The sequence below is a fragment of the Dasypus novemcinctus genome, chromosome 1 (assembly GCF_030445035.2).
Source record: "Dasypus novemcinctus isolate mDasNov1 chromosome 1, mDasNov1.1.hap2, whole genome shotgun sequence".
Lineage (NCBI taxonomy): Eukaryota > Metazoa > Chordata > Mammalia > Cingulata > Dasypodidae > Dasypus > Dasypus novemcinctus.
Window position 1 is genome coordinate 27,098,741 of NC_080673.1, and position 21,354 is coordinate 27,120,094.

At 35.0% G+C, this 21,354-nt stretch overlaps 1 protein-coding gene across 1 annotated transcript in view; it reads left to right on the plus strand.

The window, feature by feature from the left end:
* The window catches only part of MARCHF1 (membrane associated ring-CH-type finger 1), an 876,835-nt gene that overhangs the window by 307,491 nt on the left and 547,990 nt on the right, over positions 1–21,354 (plus strand). The window contains exon 2 of the mRNA XM_058275488.2: positions 21,218–21,292. The gene's annotated coding sequence lies outside the window, so the exon portion shown is untranslated. The remainder of the gene's footprint in view (positions 1–21,217; positions 21,293–21,354) is intronic.

Sequence of the window (21,354 nt, forward strand, 5' to 3'; positions counted from 1 at the left end):
TTCCACTACTTTGAATAAGAGCTCTTAAAACTACAATATTATTGCTATGTTTTAATTGTGTATAGATGACAGTCATGATAATAAAATGTTGAGTTAAAGAGTATGATAATAAACTCTGCACTAACTGGTGCATTTTAATTAACTAAGAGTTGTTATAAGAATCTCAAATTATTTTCATAACATCCTGTGAAGTTTCACCTATTTTCTGAACTGGAATATTGAGGAGTAGAGAGACTAAATGACTTCTCCAAGTCCTACAGTCATTAAGTGGCCCACTGGGAGCAGAGCACAAGTCTGCTGGTTTTGACTAACTGTTCTTTCGAGTACACTTCAATTCCATTCAGCATAAATTTTCAAATTGATTGATGTAGATATGTGTTATAAATATGAAGTAAATGGAGTTCAATTTTTCTTCTTATCATTAAAATTCTGAATATATAACTTTTAATTTCTTATAATTTTCTAGGATAAAAGCCTTCCTTTATATGGATAAAAAAACAATTATTGTCTCCCATTCTTTGCCTAGAGACAGGATGATAGTGGTTTTGTGAAATAGCCTGACTCATTTTTCACTTTGGGATTTCAACACAATTCACAATAGCTATTAGAAAATCAAGTATTTTCTTGTAAGTCTAAAGGAATTTCTATGCCGCATACATACTCTTTAATGAAAATTGTGGAGGATATTCTAACCAACCACGCTTCTTCCAAATTAATGAAAAATACTGCCCATGAAGTGCTGAGGTGGTTTCCCTGGGAAAGATGATCTCAGTTGGGAGACATGGAGCTTAAATGCCATTGGGGGTTGCCATGGGATACAGATTTATAACAGCATTTGCAGAGCAGATGGAAGGAGGCTAAATAAAGTATATGCAGGTATGAAATGAGAAGCTTTCTATTTAATTTGATATTAAACAATGGAAGAACCTGAACATTTGTCTGTGGGAAAAATTCCTCTTGTCAGAGCAAATTACAATTGGCATTTGAAGATGCAATCCTGTCATTATAAACCTAATTTGTTTTGAAACTTGAGAGAGCGATTTTTATAATGGCATCATAGTGTTCTTCAAGGAAACAGAAAATTTCTAAGAACTGATTGAGAAGAACAAATGAATATGTTTTATTAATGTGAATGTATATTTTCCTCTTTTGTATGATTGTAGGTAAACCAAGATAGAAAACTATTTGTATTCAGATCTCTTTCTAAGATCTGAAGCTGTAAACTCTGAAAATGAATTATCAAAGGAAATGGCAAACCATTTAATATTCTACTGATGATGGTCCTGTTTGCAAACTTATTTTCTGTGCCTGTTATTCTGAGTAGCTTTTGGATATACTGTATTGGTGTTTTGCTCTATAAAATAGCACCATTTTAATTAGCATAACTCCTTAGGGGCCTTCGGTGAATTAACTTGCTTACCATAAAAATGTGATTTCTTAAGTGAAGTCTGTGTATTGAATGTCATGTAAATTTCTATTTTAAGAAAAGCAAGTGCATTTCACAGAAATGTATTGACTCACTAGTCACAATGAGGTGAGAATATTTACTTATGAATACTATGTATAAATAGAAATTTTTGAATTACTACCTGAAATGTATTGAATTCTAACAGAACAGAAACCTACACAGCAGTCAATAAAACCAATAAGACAAAATTAAAAAGAAACAGATTCTTGGCTGTGGACTAATAATGTAATTGATTTGCACTTCAAAATAATGAGTCAAAATTGTTGTGGTGAAGAAATAGAATGATGAAATAACGTTAATGGAAGTATAGCTCTTAATTAACCTAAGATTCATTTCTGCAGCTACAGTCCTTGGTTAAGTTGAAGCTATTTTTATTCCACTTTCTAGTCTTGGACATCATTTTGGAACCTCATTTCTTCAGAGACAGCTTATTAATTTTCATCCTTTCAATTACACTTTCATATCTAATCTCTATCTCTCATTTCTCACTGGGGTCTCATTTTCACACTTATCTATAGAATATCATCATTTGATGCGCAATTATTCCTTCTAATGCAATCACTATAAAACTAAAGCATTTTACTCCCCAAATTAATTTTTCTTTTTACTTTTTCAAACTCTGGTAGTTTTATGATCTTATGTTTAAATATTCAAGTGGTCAAAGCCACTAAGATAAAATTGTTATTGTATAGTTGTAGGTCTCACTTTTAGGCCTCCAGGTTGTAGAACTGCAGGGAAGTCATTCATGCTTCAGTTATGTGAAAGCCATTTTCTGAAATACAATCAATAAGAAAACTGCCCCAGAATTGTACAACATGAAGGCCTGCTTGGTTTCATAAAAACTCATTTTTTCGTGATTGTTTAGAAAAAAATGTAAAACACAGGAAATTACAAAGAATCATGTAATGGATAAACGTATGCCCTCTATTCTCATTCATTTAAAGATTTTTAACATTTTTGCTTTAACTTTTTGTATATTTATTTAACTATTGTGTATATTTAGCCCTATTTGCTTTATTTATGATATATATATTGAACCTTTGAATGTGAGCTTCAGATATCTGTCACTTCATCCTGAAATATTTCAGCATACATATTCTAAGCATGACATTCTCTGAAATCAGTGGTTCTCAAATTTAAGTATGCATCAAAATTGCCTAGATTGTGTATTAAAAGACAAATTGTGGGGAGTGGGTATAGCTTAGTAGTTGAGCAAGTGCTTTTCATATACGAGGTCCTGAGTTCAATCCCTGGTACTTCCTCAAAAAAAAGAAAAAAGAATGAAATAGCTAGCCACATCCCCAGAGTTACCTTTTCCTTATCTTCTTCCTTCCTTCCTTTCTTCTTCCCTCCCTTCCTCCCTCCCTCCCTTCCTTTTTTTTATAATTCAGTAGTTCTGGAAGGGCTCCAAAATTTTTCATTTCCAGCAAGTCCCCAAATGATGCTGATAATGCTGATTCAGTTTCCATTTCTTGAGAAACACTATTATAAATAATCACAATATCATTATTACATCTAAGAAATTTAAAAATATTGTGCAATGTTATCTAATGACTATTCCATATGAAAATTTCCCAAATTATCCCAAAAACATTCTTAACAGTTTTCTTCCTTCCCTCCCCCTCCCTTCGTTCTTCTTTCCTGCTTCTTTCTTTTTTCTTTCTTCCTTTTTTCTTTCATTCCTTCCTTCCTTTCCTTCTTTTGTTAGAATCCTATCATGATTTTTGCTAAATGTACTTTACGTTCCTTTAAACTAGAATTTACCCCAATTTTATACCATGACTTTTAAGAATCTGGCCCCATTCCATTTTGTTTTTTTGTTTTTTTGTTTTTTTGTATATTGTCTACCATTCTGAGTTTGTCTGAATATTTCCACACAAGATCATTTAATTCCCGCCCTGCCCCCCCATACTCTATATTTTCTATAAACTGGAAATTATGTAGAGAGGCTTTATGAAATTCTGGTTATTGTTAGCAATAATATAATCTTAGTTATTCATATTGTATCATATTAAAAAGTTCAGAATTATCACACTGTCCTATATTGGTAACAAAAAACTATAAATCTAGTCACCTGGCTAAGATGGTGACTTCCAGTTTTGCCCCTTTATAATCTGTGGTGGAACACTTTGCCAACTTTTGAATATTCTGTGCCCTAATGACTCTTAATCCAATGGTTTTAGCATTCATTGATTACCTGTACCTGAATTAGTTATTATAGAGTAGATTGAAAAAGGTTGAATTTCCAATTCTATCATTCCATGCACCTTTAGATTTAGCATATCTTTTGTAAAGAAGTGTTTTTCTTCTCTCTCCCTCCCTCCCTCCCTTCCTTCTTTCCTTCCTTCCTTCCTTCCCTCCTCCCTCTCTCCCACCCTCCCTGCTCCTCCTCTTCCTCGTCCTCCTTCTCTCTCCCTTTCTTTCTTTCATCACTATGGCTCTTGGATTTTTATACCATGTGCGACAATCAATGATAGACTTTATTCATTTTGAATGCTCAATATGCCACAAATTTATACAGTAGGAACCTCTTCTCCCTGGGTTCTTAGTCCTTTTAACATTATTCCATTAGTCCTTAAGAACCCTTGCTTTCTAGTAGATTAAGATGTCTCAGGCACAATTTTGTATTCTAGTTGCCCTAGATCTGAAATCGGTCATTTTTTACAAAAGAGTCTTTGTGCCTTTTAGTGGTAAAAGGTACTTAAAAATCAAGATCATCCCTATTTATCCTCCCCTTCCTCTCTTCTTCACTTTTCTTTACGTTATAAGGAATCCAGTTCAAAAGCCATTAAGTGGGACCCAGCAAAGTAAGTAAGTACACAGGGTGGAAGTTGAGCCTTGAGCCACAGACAGGATGTTAGAACACAAGAAAGGTAAGGAGGCCCCTGTGGTGAGGTGTTGGATTAGTAAGTGGTTTAGGAGTCTGAGTGAGGTGATCAGTGTGGCTTGGGGAAGGGGGAAATCCAGCTGGATGTTAAAATTGGTTATACAGAGTTTACCTCATGAGTTACATCTAAAATACTTGAAGGAATATTTTATATTTCTTTGCTGCAATAGGATTTGATTGTTGCTTCTATAATAAATCAAGTTATTTAATTTGTATATCATTTATCTAATGATGTGCAATACTACTTGATGCCAATATTTGTAGTGTGAATATATACTTTCATAATATTATCATAATATTCTTTCATAATATTATCAAATTTTACTACTGTCTACCAGATAAAGAAAATTTTTATTATTGCTCTCTCATACACTTTCTTGGATGATCTGAACACATTTGCCTTGCCAAAACCCAAGTTACATATATGTTCAACAGCAGCATACCATGTAGTTTCCATTCTTTAACCAAAAATAGGTATTGATTTTTTCTAGATTGATTTAAATTGTAAATACCCAACACGTCTTTGGCTGTCAAGTTTATTTTTAAAATCACAGCCCATATTTGATTATTGCCCATTTTCAAGTATTGGTTGATCATTTTTATCCCTGAAGATATTTCATCAAACAAACAAAGGTCCTTTGCATAAAGGAAATTCAATGTAGTGATTTTTTTTCATTTGTTAGAATCTGAATATAATAAACATGCCCAAAATTCTTACTTGTTCTGTATTTTGTAAAGTCAAACTTTTTTTGTAAAGTGTATAATTTTCCACAAGAATGGCTCATCGCTGAATACTAAAAAACTAGGCCTGTCTTCTGGGATTATAATGGAACACATTTAGCTGGGTGGATTTTTTTAGGATATTTTGTTCTTTGCTAGTAATTATTGAAATTCAGTAGTCATTGCTTACATGGAGGCAGGAGGTAATTTTACATCCTGTTCCATCAATGATGATTTGAGCTACGTTTGCCTGAAACTAGGAGCTCTGGGGTCTTTCTCTTTTCCTGTTAATCTATCTGCATTCTCTCAAAATTTATTAAATATTCCAATGATTTTATTTACTTGTGTAAGCTTTTCCATTTTTGGTTTTCTTGTCTTAATTTTATTCTAATAAATAAACTAGCTCTAATAATGTCTTCTGATAATGTTATTGTCTTTCCAATATTTAGAGAAAAATAATAAAATATATGATACAATGAATAATGTGTTTTGGAAAAAACAGCACTTTTTAACAGCAGTTAATTTTTTTTTTCACTGACCAAATTTCAACACTAAAAATAAATATTTGATGTAATATCATGAGTGGATCATTTAACAGTAATCTTTAACTTAAATCTATGTTAAACTTTTGGGCTATTATTGATAAAATAATAGCATTACTTAATGGTGTATTTCATAATTAAAGCATCTTTTAGATTTAAATAAGGAACTCAGCAATACATTTATGGTATAGTAAACAAAAGCTAGATGATGTGAATTGCAATAAAAAGATATTAAAAAGTCAGTACATTAATACTGATTATATGTATTCAACAATATATATATTAGAAAGATAGGTAAGTAGATACACATGACAGTATGATAGATAGTAGATGGATGGATGGATGGATAGATAGATAAGATAGATAGATGGCTAGATCAGTTTGAAGCTCTGCTCTTTGTTTAGAATTCAGCTGCTTGTGGTAGATGTTATTAAATCAACCCTGTCTTGGTAATCAAATCTTTAGAATATAATACTTTATCCATCTACTGGAAATTTATCAAACAAAATTGTAAGTGACCTATTTGGGATTAAAATAAAAACATAAATAAAAGATGTTTAAGATGAGTGGTGCACTCTTAAATGTATGGTCCTTTTTCTGTACTCAAGCTGAATATCCATACCTATACAGCATTTTCAGTGAAGAAAAAATTCTCTTTTTACTTACATTTTTCCAATTTACAAAATAATCTGTGATTAGTCATACAGGACTGAGTTGGAAGATAAAGCCCATGTCTAATCATTATACACCATCTGTTACTTACATCGTGGCATCCCTCACCCCCACCCGAACACATTATTTCTAGGACAAACTTACCTATACAGTTCTCTATTCACTTAGTTCTCAGTCAGGATTCTCCTCACACTCATTCAATGAGATATTGGACACCCTCCTCGCCAAAAACAAATATATGAGAACACCAGTGATGATCACAACTTAAGATCAAGCTCCTTCCTTCATAAGATACCTATCTATTTTTGTTCTCTACCTTCCTCCCTGCCTTCTTTCCTTCCTTCCTTCCAAATCCCTCCTTTCCTCCCTCCTCCCCTCATTCCTTTCCTCTCCTCCCTCCCCTCCCCCTCCCCTCCTATCTCCTCCCTCCCTTCCCTTCTCATTCCCTTCCCTTCTCTTCCTCCTTCCTTACTTTCCTCTTTTCCACTTTCCCACTTTCATTTCTTCTTTCTCTAGTGCAGGTACATATGTAAAGGGAAAGCGCCTAGTTTATTCAGCTGTCTAAAGGCCATCTGGAACACCTAACATGATGATGTAACATAGTGCATAATCTGAATCTTCGCTCCAATTGACATTCCAATGACAATATAATTTTTGCAAAGTTTGTCAGGGTTTTGTTTGTTTTCATTATGCTAAATGACCCACTAATATCTCACAATGCTTTGTATTTGGAGCTCAGGTTTTAATACTGAAATTACATTTAAATTATATAATCCATAAAATGAGATCTCTAGAAACATGTAAAATACTCAGGCTATTCAATATAGTTTAAGTACAACTGAAAGTGGCTATAGTTAAATCTGGATGACAATAAATTGACTAACCTGAGCCCATAAAAGATACTGTTCTTTAATTTGTAAAATAAGCCATGTACACTTGCTTGATAAAGATTTTTTAAACAAACCGATTTTACTGATACATATTTATAAAACAGACAATTTATCCAAAATGTATAATCAATGGTATTGGTGTTATCACATAGTTGTGCATTCATTCCTTCAATCATTAGTAAAACATTTTCATTATTTCCATAATAATAATAATAACAAACAAAAAACAGACAAACAAACAAGAAAATTCCTCACCTCTCAATCTCTCTGTTTCCCTTGCTATACATGGCTGCTATTTCTGGCTATTCTTGCTTAATTATTTATTTGTTTATTGAACAGTTTTACTGAGATATAGTCACATAGCATATGATCTGTCCCAACGATATAATCAATGGCTTTTTTTAAGCTATTAAAAAGTCCTTTATTGTACTGCTGTAAAATGAATAGAAAAATAGCTGAATGAAAATAAAAATTTTAAAAGAGAGTACAAGACCAGGTTAGATTTAATATAATCAATTATAAAAAATAGCATAGCAAAAAGCATTTATAAATGTAGATAATATTTCAAATGTAATACAAAGTAATTATAATATAATTCTAATTTTTATATTAGAACTCTAACTATTGGACATAATCTCTAAGAATGAACTAAATTATTACTTTAATTATTTGGTTTACATTTAGGCCATAATTCTTTCTAGATAATCAATCCTATTTGGGAATTCTTCACATCTTTTAGAATGAATCATAACATTTAACAATTCACCCACTCATAATTTTATGAGATAGAAAAACTCAACCTATTGTTCAACATTAGGCAGGCCAAATCATTATTGTACCAAATAGATTATTTTAGTTAAAGAGTATGAATAAGAAAGGGTTGAAAAGAAATGAAGTATCCAAAAATATATCTCTTTTCCAACCTTCCTCAATTTAAAGCAAGTGTTTATTTTGCATGAAAAAAATTACAAAATACTGATCATGGATCAATTTGCCAGTTGCACGGAGTAATTACTGTTCATATACTATAATGTCATTATTTTACATTTTTCTGGTCTATTTCAGCTCTTTTTTGGTTCTATTTGCGTGGAATACCTTTTTCCAACCTTTTGCATTTAACCTGGTTGTGTCCTTATGTCTGAGTTGGATTTCTCATAGACAATATATATACAGCTCATATTCTTTTAATTCATTCTATCAGTATATGTCTTGATTGGGGAGTTCAATCCATCAGCATTCAGTGTTACTCCTGTAAAGGCATTGCTTACTTCATCTATTTTATCCTTCAGCACTCTGTTATCATATCTTTCTATTGTTTGTCTTCTTATCCTTTCATTTACCCTTCCTAATAATCTTCATTTCTAAACCCTTCTCAGAATCTCTGTCCTTTCAGGCTGCAGCATCCTGTTTAGAATCTCTTGCAAACCTGGTTTTTTTTTAACATATTTTATCAGTTTTTGTTTGTCTGTGGAGATTTTGAAGTCACCCACACTTTTGAAAGACAACTTTGCCAGGCACAGATGTATTGACTGGCAGTTTTTCTCTTAACTACATCATACCACTTTCTTTTCTCCTCTATGGTTTCTGATGAGAGGTCAGCACTTAATCTTATTGAGTTTCCCTTGTATGGGATGCTTTGATTTTTCTCTTGCTGCTTTCAGAATCATCTCTTATTTCCTCAAATATTTTTTCCATTCTGTACTCCTTCTGAGACACCAATAATGTGAATGTTTGTGCATTTGGCATTGTCATTCAATTCTCTGAGGCTCTCTTGCACTTTTTCCATTCTCCTCTTTCTATTCTCCTATTTTTTACAGTTCAGATGTTCCTTCTTTGAAATCACTGTCCTCAAGCAAATCAAATCTGCTCTTATGCATTTCTAATGTATGTTTTAAGACTTAATTGGCTTGATTAAATATTAGATAAATCAGATTATATTACAAAGACAATTATGAAGAATAAAGAGGCATATTTCCTAGTGATAAAGGAGTCAATCAAGCAGACTCTATTACCAGTTACATATGATGTCAATAATGATGCTTTAACTTATATGAAAGAAAAAACTGAGACTTCTACAAGAAGGAATGAAATCTACAATAAATTAGATGTTCTATTTTCTCAATAATCAAAGATTAAACCAAAATAAATAATGTTATATCAGTCTTGAACAACATTTTCAGCTGACTTGATCTCATTGGCATTGTGGTAATAAATGAAGAACACCCAAATTATAACAATCCGAGGCTATTTATTCTGGCTTTGTCACTCGAAATCAGTCACTGTCAATTGTATTTTGGCAAGTGTTTCTACTATTAGATTAAATTAGCATTTTTCATATATTTTAACATATCTATTGACTTTATACTTATTTGCTATGGTATTAACTTTTTTTTACTAAACTTTTTAAAATTTTATTTTATTTTTTGTTGCCTTTTTTTTTAAGATACATAGGTCACAAAAAATGCTATGTTAAAAAATATAAGAGGCTCCCATATACCCCACTCCTCCCACATTAACAACCTTTTTCATCAGTGTGGCACGTTCATTGAATTTGGTGAATATGTTTTGGAGCACTGCTACACCACATGGATTATAGTTTGCATTATAATTTACAGTCTCCCCAAGGCCATTCGGCGGGTTATGGCAGGATATATAATGTTCTGCATCTGTTCCTGCAATATTATTCAGGACAACTCCAAGGCTCAAAAAGGCCTCCATATCATACCTCTTCTTCCCTCTCCCTGCCCTGAGCAACTTCCATGGCCACTGTCTCCACATCAATGATAGAATTTTTTCCAATGCTAGAATCATAATAGTTCTATAGTAGAATACCAGTAGGTCCACACTCTAATCCATATTTTATTCCTCCATCCTGCAGACCTTGGGATGGTGATGTCCACTCCACCTATAAATCAAAAAGGGGCTTAGATCCCACATGTCTGATAGATGTGATTCTCCTGCTTGCAGTTGTAGACTCTCTTGGTTCCCTGGTGTGGTGGTTCACCATCCTCACCTCCCTGTTAGGTGACCTGCATAAGACCAAGAACCTGGAGATTAGGTGTTGCAACTCTGCTGAAACTCAGGGCCCAGCTGGCACATGGACAGTCCAAAGATTCAATTGTCCTGAGTATATACCAGCCTCAGTGCCAACCACAGGTTCAGTAAAAGTGACAGAAGAGGCATGTGTAAAATGGTCACATCTGAGTCCAACTCCATCACACTCAGGAGCACCAATTCCAAAGTAGGCCCACTGACAAGGCACTGAACTCCAGAGCCATCTGCCATGACCATAGGACCTGGGTATCTCTGTAGCCCTCAGGAGCACCACAGTCTGGGGTTGTATCTACCTTGTCTGTCCCTGGGATCCTGCTGAGATGTGTGTAATTGCAACCCCTCTGATGACCTCCCGGCTCATTTTTGAAGTCTCTTAGCCATATAAACTCATTTGTCTTTACCATTTCCTCCATTTTCTAGTTACATCACCAGCTGGTGATTGGTAGTAATTCCTTGGCACCAGGGAGGTTCATCCCTGGGAGTCATGTCCCATGCTGGGGGGAAGATAATGCATTTACATGCTGAGTTTGGCTCAGAGGGTGGCCACATTTGAGCAACATGGAGGTTCTCAGGAGGTAACTCTTGGGCACCCAGCAGCTCTAGGCTGTTGAAATTTCAAATGCACAGGCTCATAAGCATAGTCATCAGTATCAAGGGCCCATCATTGGACCATCCTTCTTCACTGGTCTTTGGCCTCGCACTTGGGGAAGAAACAGAGTTCCCCAGGATGGGAACTCAGCAGTCCCTCAGTTCTCATGTGTAACTCTGCCCACTATGACAATATCCAACAAATATCCGAACATATGTATATACCCTATATGCATGCCCTGGAGAACTCCCTCCCACCCCTGCATCCCCCACCAATGATACTCCACACCAGTGCTCCTCCCCGACCATAGTTGAACTGCTCTGTGATATGAAACTTCTCCAAAAATGAAGCCTAATATATTGCCAAATTTAATTAGTAGGAAAATGAAATAGTAATGATAGGCTTAAAGATTAGAAATAGAATACATCATAATTTAGGAAAACTAAAATGAAGTAAAAAATAAATTGGGGTACTGAAAATGAAAAATATAAACTTTTTTTTGACATTTTGCCTTTCATCATTGTAATAGTTGTTGCTCTGTATGCACAGTGACAAGGCAATCTCTTCCAGTCCTTCCTCAGTGTCGACATTCCTTTTTTAAAATTTTTTTAATTATGTCTTCAAAAAAGATTTAGATCACAGTAAAGTCACATGTACAATATAGGGGACTCCCATATACCGAACATCAAACCCTTTTCCCCCTTCCCCAGCAATGATTTTAACATGTGGATGTTACTGCTACAACTGATATACAGATATTGAAACATAGCTATTAACTGTAGTTCCTTTATGGTTTATGCTATGGTTTATATTTTAGACTGTACATTTTTATAAATTTTTGGTTACATTATGGTTTACATTTCAGATTATACACATTTATAAATTTTGGGTGAAATTTAACCTGGCCTATACCGTCTCATGATCTTGTGGAGCACTTCCATTGCCCCCCAGTTACCCCCTCTTCCAGCTATTCTATTCCTCTCTCCCACTTCCCTCGGTGCCCACATTAACCACCAAGCTTCACTGCTTGAAGAACAAGATTTATAGACTTGCAACAATACTGGGGGCTTGACACACTAGTCTGTCCTCCCCCATTGAGAGACACCCTCCCCTCTGTTTGAGGATATCAGACCTCCCCAGGATGGGGGAACAACACCTTTCCATTCATTGTATGGGTTTCCACCCACTTATATAATACACTATGATGAGATGAGCACTCACATTCTCCCTAGAAGCCTGCCCCAGGTGCACCCTGTGCCAGATTCACCCCGTCAAATACCTTAAACCAGTAGCCCTCCTTTTTTATATTTTCTGAAGAGTTTTCTCAACATTATAGTTTGAACCACATATCTGACAATCTCCTGTGTTTACCTGCACCCCCCAAATCTTCCCCCCAATTCCATGGACTCATCTTCCCAACCCTAGCCTCTCTCAAGCCTGCAAAGCCCCACTCAATAGTATCTCTATGCCCCTATCTCATCCTCTCACTGCACAACTACTTACCTCCACTTTACAATAGATTTTGCCCATGTACGCATCAGCTCACAACCTTCCTCTCCCCCCTCCCCCCCCATTCTCTGTAAGCCTATCTTCCATTCTCTAGCTCTCTGATACAGCTTGATTTGCTCAATTCATATCAGAGAGGTCATGTAATATTTGTTCTTCAGTGTCTGGCTTGCTTCACTCAACATAAGGTCCTGAAGATTCATCCATGTTATCCCATGTATTCCTTCTTATAGCTGAGTAGTTTTTCGTTGTATGTATATACCACATTTTGTTTATCCATTCCTCTATTAACGGGCATTTTGGTTGATTCCAACTTTTGGCAACAGTGAATAATGCCGCTATGAATATTGGTGTGCATATATTGGTTTATGTCCTTGTTTTCAGTCCTTTTGGGCATATACCAACAATGGAAATGTTGGATCATATGGCAAATCTATAGCTAGTTTTTTAAGGAATTGCCAAACTGTGCTCCATAATGGCTGGATCCTTCTACATTCCCACCAGCAGTGGATGAGGGTTCCCATTCTTCCACATCCTCTCCAACACTTGTAGTCCTCTGTTTTATTAATAGCTGCCAGTGTAATGGGTGCAAGATGGTATCTCATTGTAGTTTTGATTTGCATTTCTCTATTAGCTAGTGATGCTGAGCTCTTTTTTAGCCATTTGTACTTCTTTGGAATAGCATCTATACAAATCTCTTGCCAATTATTTTAATGTGTTGTTTGCCTATTTATTTTAGAATTATAGGATTTCTTTATATATATTCAATATTAGGCTCCTATCAGATATATAGTTACCAAATATATTCTCCCATTGGGTAGGCCATCTTTTCACTTTCTTGATAAACTCCTTTGAGGTGCAAAAGGCTTTAATTTTGGAGAACCCATTTATCTATTTTATTCTTTCACTCCTTGTACTTTGGGTGTGAAATTCATGATGTAATTTCCTATTACAAGGTCCTGTGTATGTTTCCCTACATTGTCTTCCAAGGTCTTTATGGTCTTGGCTCTTATATGTAGGTCTTTGACCCATCTCGAGTAGATTTTTATATAAGGTATGAGATGGTAATCCTCTCTTATTCTTTTGCATATGGATATCCAATTATCCAAGCACCATTTGTTGAAAGAGTCCATTCTCTCCCAGTGATTGGGCTTGGTCGCCTTGTTGAATATCAGATGACTGTATAGGTGAGGATCTATATCAGAACTCTCAATTCATTTATGTTGGTCAGTTTGTCTATTCTTATGCCAATGCCATGCTGTTTTAACCACTATAGCTTTGTAGTTTGTTTTAAAGTCCGGTTGTGTGATTCTCCAATTTCATTTTTCTTTTTCAATATGTCTTTGATTATTCAGGGCCTCTTTCCCTTCCAAATAAATTTCATAGTTAGCTTTTCCAGTTCATTAAAAAATTCTATGTTGATTTTTATTGGATTGCATTAAATCTGCAGATCAGTTGAGGATGATAGACATCTTGATGATGTTTAGTTTTCCTCTGCATGGACAGGGAATATTCTTCCATTTATTTAAGTCATCATTGATTTCCTTTAACAATGTTGTGTAGTTTTCTGTGTATAAGTCTTTTACATCTTTAGTTAAATTTATTTCTAGGTATTTGATTTTTTTATTTACTATTGTAAATCATATTTTTTCTTGATTTCCTCCTCAGATTGCTCATTATTGGTGTACAGAAATGCTACTGATTTTTGTGCATTGATCTTATAACCTGTGACATTACTGAACCTATTTATAAGTTCTAGAAGCTTTGTTGTAGATTTCTCAGGACTTTTTATGTCTGCAAATAGTGAAATTTTATCTTCTTCCTCTATAATTTGGATGCCTTTTATATCTGGTTCTTGCTTCAGTGCTTGAGCAAGTACTTCTAACACAATGTTAAATAGGAGGGGTGATAGTGGGCATCCTTGTCTTGTTTCTGATCTTAGAGGGAAAGATTTTAGGATTTCACCATTGTAAACGATTTTAGCTGTGGGTTTTTCATATATACCCTTTATCATGTTCAGAAAGTTTCCTTCTATTCTTATCATTTGCAATGTTATTATCAGAAAAGTGTGCTGAATTTTGTCAGCTTTTTTATAGATGCTTTTTCTCCATCTATAGATATGATCATGTGACTTTTTTCCTTCAATCTCTTTATGGTGTGTATTACATTGACTGATTTTCTTATGTTAGACCTTCTGTGCATACCAGGGATGAAACCCACTTGGTCATGGTGTATAATGAATTTGCTGTGTTGTTGAATATGATTAGCAAGTATTTTGTTGAGGATTTTAACATCTAGATTCATTAGAGATTGGTCTGTAATTTTTCTTTCTTGTGGGGTCTTTGTTTGGCTTTGGTGTTATGGTGATGTTGGCATCATAGAATGAATTAAACAATATTCCTTTTATTTCAATTTTTTTAAAAAGAGTTTAAGCAAGATTGTTGCTAGTTCTTTCCAGAATGTCTAGTAGAATTCTCCTGTGAAGCCGTCTGGCCCAGGGCTCTTCTTAGTTGGGAGTTTTTTAATGACTGATTCTCTCTCTCTATTTGTGATTGGTTTGATGAAAATATCAATTTCTTCTATCATCAATGTAGGCTGCTTATGTGTTTCTAGGAATTTGTCCATTTCCTCTAAATTGTCCTTCTTGTTGGCACATAGTTTTTCAAAGTATCCTCTTACAGTAATCTTTATTTCTGTGGGGTCAGTGGTGATATTCCCTTTCCCATTTCTTATTTTGTGTTTTTGCATCTTCTCTCTTTTTTTCTTTGTTAGTTTAGCTAAGGGTTTGTCAATTTTATTGATCTTCTTAAAGAACCAGCTCTTTGTTTTGTTCATATTTTTTAGTGATTTCTTATTTTCTATTTCATTTAGTTCTTCTCTGTTCTTTGTTATTTCTGACTTTCTTCTTCTTTTCTGGTTAGTTTGTTGTTGTTGTTTTACTAATTCCTCCAAATGTGCTGTTAGGTCTCTGATTTTGGCTCTTTCTTCTTTTTTGATATCTGGATTTATGGCTATGAACTTCCCTCTCAGTATAGCTTTTGCTATATCCCAAAAGTTTTGATATGTTATGTTGTCATTTCCATTCATTTCAACGTAATTATTCATTTCTTTTGAGATGTCCTCCTTGACCCACTGTTTGTCTAAGAGTGTGTTGCTTAACTTCCATATCTTTGTGCCTGCTCTGCTTCTTTGGCACTTACAGATCTCCAGCTTTATTCCACTGTGGTCAGTATGATTTCAATCTTTCTGAATTCTTTGAGACTTTCTCTGTGGCCTAGCATGTGGCCTATCTTGGAGAAAAATCAATGTGTGCTTGATAAGAATGTATACCCTGCTGTATTTGGGAGTAATGTTCTATATATATTTATTATGTCCAATCCTCTAATATATTATCCAAAGTCTTTGGTTTTTTTGTTGATTCTCTGTTGAGATGTTTTGTCTAATGGTGATAATGGTATATAAAGGTCCCCAAATATAATTGTAGAGGCATCTATTCCTCCACTTAGTTTTTCCAGTGTATGCCTCATATATTTTGAGGCACCCTGGTTAGATGCATAACACTTTATGATTGTTCTTTCTTCTTGAAATGTTACCCCTTTTACTAATATGTTGTGTCCATCTTTGTCTCACAATAGTTTTGCATTTAAAGTCTATTTTGTCTGATATTAGTATAGTTACTCTTGCCCCCCCCCTTTTTTTTTGCTTATTGTTTGCTTGTAAGATTGTTGTCCAGTCATTCACTTTCAACATCCTTGAATCCTGGGTCTAAGGTGGGTTTCTTGTAGACAGCATATAGATGAGTCATATTTCCTTATTCATTCTGTCAATCTGTGTCTCTTGACAGGTGAGTTTAATCCATTAACATTCAGTGTTATTACTCTCAAAGAATTACTTATATTAACCATATTTTCTTTGGATTTGTGTATGTCATATGTTGTTTTTATTTCTCTTTTTATCTTTTTAGTTGTTCACTCTCCTCCAATTCTGTCTTTCCTGGTTTTTTTTCTTTCCTGCTGCAGAATTCCAGTTAATATTTCTTGATGGGCAGGTTTTTTATTGGCATGCTCTCTTAGTTTTGGTTTGTCTGTGAATATTTCAAACTCTTCATCAGCTTCGAATGCCAGCTTTGCTAGATAGAGTATTCTTGGCAAAAATTTTTTTTCTTTTAATAACTTGACTATGTCATACTACTGCCTTCTTGCCTCCATAGTTTGAGATGAGAAACCAGCACTTAACCTTATTACTTCCCTTGCATGTTATGGTTCTCTTTACTCTTGCTTCCTTTAGTATTTTCTCTTGATGTTGGGCATTGGATAATTTGACAGGTATATGTCTTGTGGTAGACCTGTTGGGATTTTTACTTTTGGGGTACATTGCACTTCCTGGACATGTACATCCATCTCTTTCAATAAGTTTGGGAAGTTTTCAGCCATTATTTCCTCCAACACCCCTTCTGTCCCCTTTCCCTTCTCTTCTCTTTCTGGGATGACTATAATGCATATGTTTGTGCATTTTGTGTTGTCATTCAAATCCCTAAGTCCCTGCTGGAATTTTTCTATCTTTTTTATCTATCATTTCTATTATCTGTTTGATTTCAGATGTACTGTCTTCAACATCACTAATTTTTTCCTCTGCCTCTTCAAATCTACTGTTATTTGCCGAGAGTGTATTTTTTATTTCTTTGATTATACTATTCATCACCAATATATCCATTATCTTTTTGAGTATGTTTACAATTTCTTCAGTATGCTTTCCAAGTGTTTTCCTCATATCTTTAATCTCTTCCTTCACTTTATTAAGTTGGCCAATGATATTTCTTTGGAGAGCTTTGATTGGTTGTTTGATATTCTGCTCCTCTTCCTAGTTTTTAGTTTGTTCATTTGATTGGGCCATGTGTTCCTGATTATTTGTATGGTTTGTAATTTTTTGTTGCTGTCTGGTCTTCATTTTATTTTGGTGGATTTGTTCAGTTGATTAGCTTCTCTGTCTAATATCAGGTTTTATTTAGGTGATGTTTATGTGTGTGTGTTAAGTCTTCTCTTTGACACTTTGTTCTTCATATTCTATTTCCTTGTTTTTGTCTAAGTTCCCCTGAAGGAAAAAGACTGGGACAAGAGAAAGCAAAAGAGGTAAGAAAAGGAAAAGTATAATAGTAGTGTTGATAGTATATGTTAGCAGAAGAACCATATAAGACCTAGGAGAATGAATGTTAAACTCATGTAAGCTGTTTAGAGTTATAGGAATAAAAAAGTGGATTACCTACAATGAGATGGGAAACTGAATATGGAGAAGAATATAGTATGAATTAAAAGGCCAATGTGATCAAGAGAGAGGGAAAGAGAAAAGAAAGTACAGTAATATAAAGAGTTAATAAAAGATAAAAAACAGAATAGAGGTGTTAGAAGTTTAAAAACCCATAAAAATTGGGGGCTAAACAAAGAGAGGTGGAATGTAAGCAACAACAGAAGATGGAAGATATTAAGATGGAAAGGAAAGGAGATAGCACTGGTAGCCAAAATCAGTACACAGAGAAAAATAGGAAATTGAGGATGAGGAAGCACAGTAAATAAGAAACACAACCAGCAGCACCTAATAGAAAAAAATAAATAAAAAGGGGGGGGTGGGGGATAAAGAGGAGGAAAAGACAAGGAAAAAATAATACTCAGACAAGTCCTCAAGTGAGGAGTCCTCTTTGCAATTGAACAAACTTTCTAGGAATTTGTTCTTCCCCCTCTCCCCCTTCCTCAGTTTCCTCTCTTCCAGGGCAACAGGAAGCCTATGTGAGAGTTCCGCTCCAAGATTCAAATGGGACCCTGGTGAACCAACTCACCACAGAAAATAATGGCTGTCAGTCTCTTTGAGAGAGAGCACCCACACTTTGCTGGGAACCCTAAATATGCTATTGGAAGCCTACAAAGCCCTCCTATTGATCCCCTCCCTTGGGTATATTGCACAGGACTAGTTAATTGCCTGACTCCACCTTCTCCCAGAGCAATTTTCCTTATTCCGGGGTGTTTAGGTAAATCGGGCTACCTTAGCAGATTTGCCTCTCATCTCTTCCTAGTTTCTTCTCAAGCCAGCTGGCATGCTCCTCAAAGCTCAAAATGGGTTTATCAGACAGTTGAACCTGTACTCTTTGGGCATCTCTGCACCCTTCTCCAGAAAACTGCCACTCTCAGGTTTGTCCGAGACCAGCGAGTTTGGGGAATGCTGGGGTTCGGGATTTGGGGAGCGCTGGGTTCGGGGAATGCAGTTTCAGGGAACATGGGGTTTGGGGAATGCCACTGTGTGACTGGCGGGGTATGGGAAATGCCAGGGCTACCTGCCCTAAGGGAAGGGTTTAGCCTTCCCAGAGCTTCAGGTACAAATGCCAGAAACCAACAGTTTTACCTTGAGGAATTACTTTTTTGTCACACTCTCTCCAGATTAATGTCCAGAAGCCTCCTGCTTTGTGGGTTCTCAAAACAGCTCAATCAGGCAGAATTTTGTCCCCACTCAGCTTTTTTTTGTAGGAGAGATGATGAGGTACTCTTACTCCAATGCAATCTTGCCCCACCTCTTTGTGTTTCTAATGTATTTTTAATCTTGTCCATCCTGTCTTTCATTCCCATTAGGTCTGTTACCTTTATTTGCAGGCTTTCAAATTTTTCTTTATGCTCTCCCAGTGTCTTCCTAATATTCTTTATTTCTTCATTTGTATTTTCTTTAAATTCTTTGAATTGATTTAGGAGATTTCTTTTATTACCACTGTTTAATTGTATTAAATCCTGTATCTCTTCAGGATATTTGGTTTGTTTTTTGTTTTTTTTGTTTTTGTTTTGTTTTTTTTTTTTTGCCTGGGTCATCTCTTCCTCTCTCCTAGTATGGCTTGTAATTTTTTGCTGATGTCTAGTCATCTGAATATGTTGGTGAATTTACAATGATGGCTAATTTCTCTCTCTCTTGCCTACTGTAGTTGTTTGTTGTTGTTTTTTTCACAGCTCTTCTTTGATATTTGGTTCAACTTATTCTCAGCCTTTAAAATTGCTCACCTAAGTGTTCAAATTTGGGCCAGGGACTCACTACTGGGTGCATATTTTCTCTCAGTGGTTGGATACAGAGAGTGATAAGAACTGTTTTTGTCCATGCAATTTCCAGATTGGTCAGCAGATGGCACTAGCCAGCACACCTTTCATGGATATGTTTCAGTCTTGAATTTCCTGTGTTCCTGTGTTGAATCTCCTGATTGGAGATTCAAAGCAGGCTCTGCTGGCCAAATTCACTGAAGGAAAGCACCCTGACCTCCCCTCCCTTTTCCCTTGAAACAACTGACAGGGAGAGAGATGTCTGTCCCCCTCTCAGTTGGCTGCAGTGAGTCAGGTGTTGTATCCCAGCTTAATATCTTTGGGGTGTGGGAGGGGAGACCTTCCCTGTGTCATGGGTGCTTGGTAACTCATATTTGTCTTTTCAGCTACTTCATCTCTCTGTCCCTCACCCTCCTGGGTGTTGCATAACACTGTCCTGATCTGCTGACCCCCAAAGAAGGTCCCTCAGACAGCTTTTGGCTCTTTCTGCATTGTTTTTGTGAGAGCATTCAGCTCTGCCCATTAGCCTGTTCATGTTGCTGTCTTCCCACAATCCTCCTTTGTAAAAATTTGATTGCCAGAAATTTAATTGTTTTAGACATTTGACAGTGCATGATTTATAAATATTTTTATTTAATCAAAGCATAAATCATCAATAACAATGAGATACTTTTTACTTACATTGATAATCACTAAAAATTAAATATAATTTATCCTATATATAGTAGCTTTCTCTTAAGGAAACATATTTTTATTATTGTTACTTTAAGTGATTCAATTGATTTCTAATTTGTTTTTTGTAGACTGAATTTCATATTCCTACCCTGTATGGCTAGAGTGGGTTCCCGGTGCCAGCTGTTGACTTTTGCAAATCAGTTTATTAATTTTATAAGCAAAGTTACTTTAAATAACTTTATTATTCACCCCTCTGCTTTAGCTCTATGAGCATCAATTCTATAATTAGATACAACTCTGATAGGAAAATGTCAGATTACTCTAAAATTACAATGTTATTCCATACATTCTTTGAAAAATGATCAATAATGCCTCCTGTTATCCAGTTTGTTAAAATGCTGTTTTATAATCATTCTTTGTATAAATAAAAAGGATATGGAGAGTTTCTGAGATATTGATGTCAGCTCATTTTATAGACAATTATCATTCTTAACCCTTTTAAACAAACATAATGATTAACATTGTAGTCATATATGCCTCCCATTGGAATACATACTGAAACAATATAGACTAATTGGTACTGTTTCATACATGAGGGCATTAGAGGCTTGTGAATATTTCCTCTTGATGAACTGCTTAGGGTAATACAAAGGGATCTAATAGTGAAGCTATCATTTAGCCTCACAAGTTTTTTTTTGTTCATGTTCTTATTCATCTTTGTTATATATAAAACATTTTGTCTGTTTCAGACTGTGACCTCATGAAACATCTGGATCAAACTGGGACCAGACATTCTAGTTTGATTTTTCGTTTTGTCCACTGTCTTTGAGGCTGTTCTTGAGCATCAGCACCACATAACAGGCATATATAAGGAGGCAATTTGGAATGTCTTCCTTAGGAAATAAAACTTCAGTTGACTCATTTTTAATATACCAAAGTGCTTAGATATTTTGGAACTGTATTAAATTGTCATAAATTATTTGTCATAATCTGAATATTGGCACAAAGTTAGGAACACTCTGTATCATATAGTTTCAGGACTATTTAGATAATCCTACAATATGTACAGTATTTTATACAAACTTAGTTTCTTTATATTTATTTCTAAGTACAGCCTTTAAGTTTAATTTATTTTAATTTTCCTTTTCAGGAAATGTACCCAAGAACAGTTCTAAGAGAATATACCCTGTTATCCTGCTGTGATTAATCAAGACTGCTATATCTTGTAAGTTCGTCTATTTTTATTTTAGATAAAGAATATTTTGTGCTGCCAAGAGCCCCCCTTTT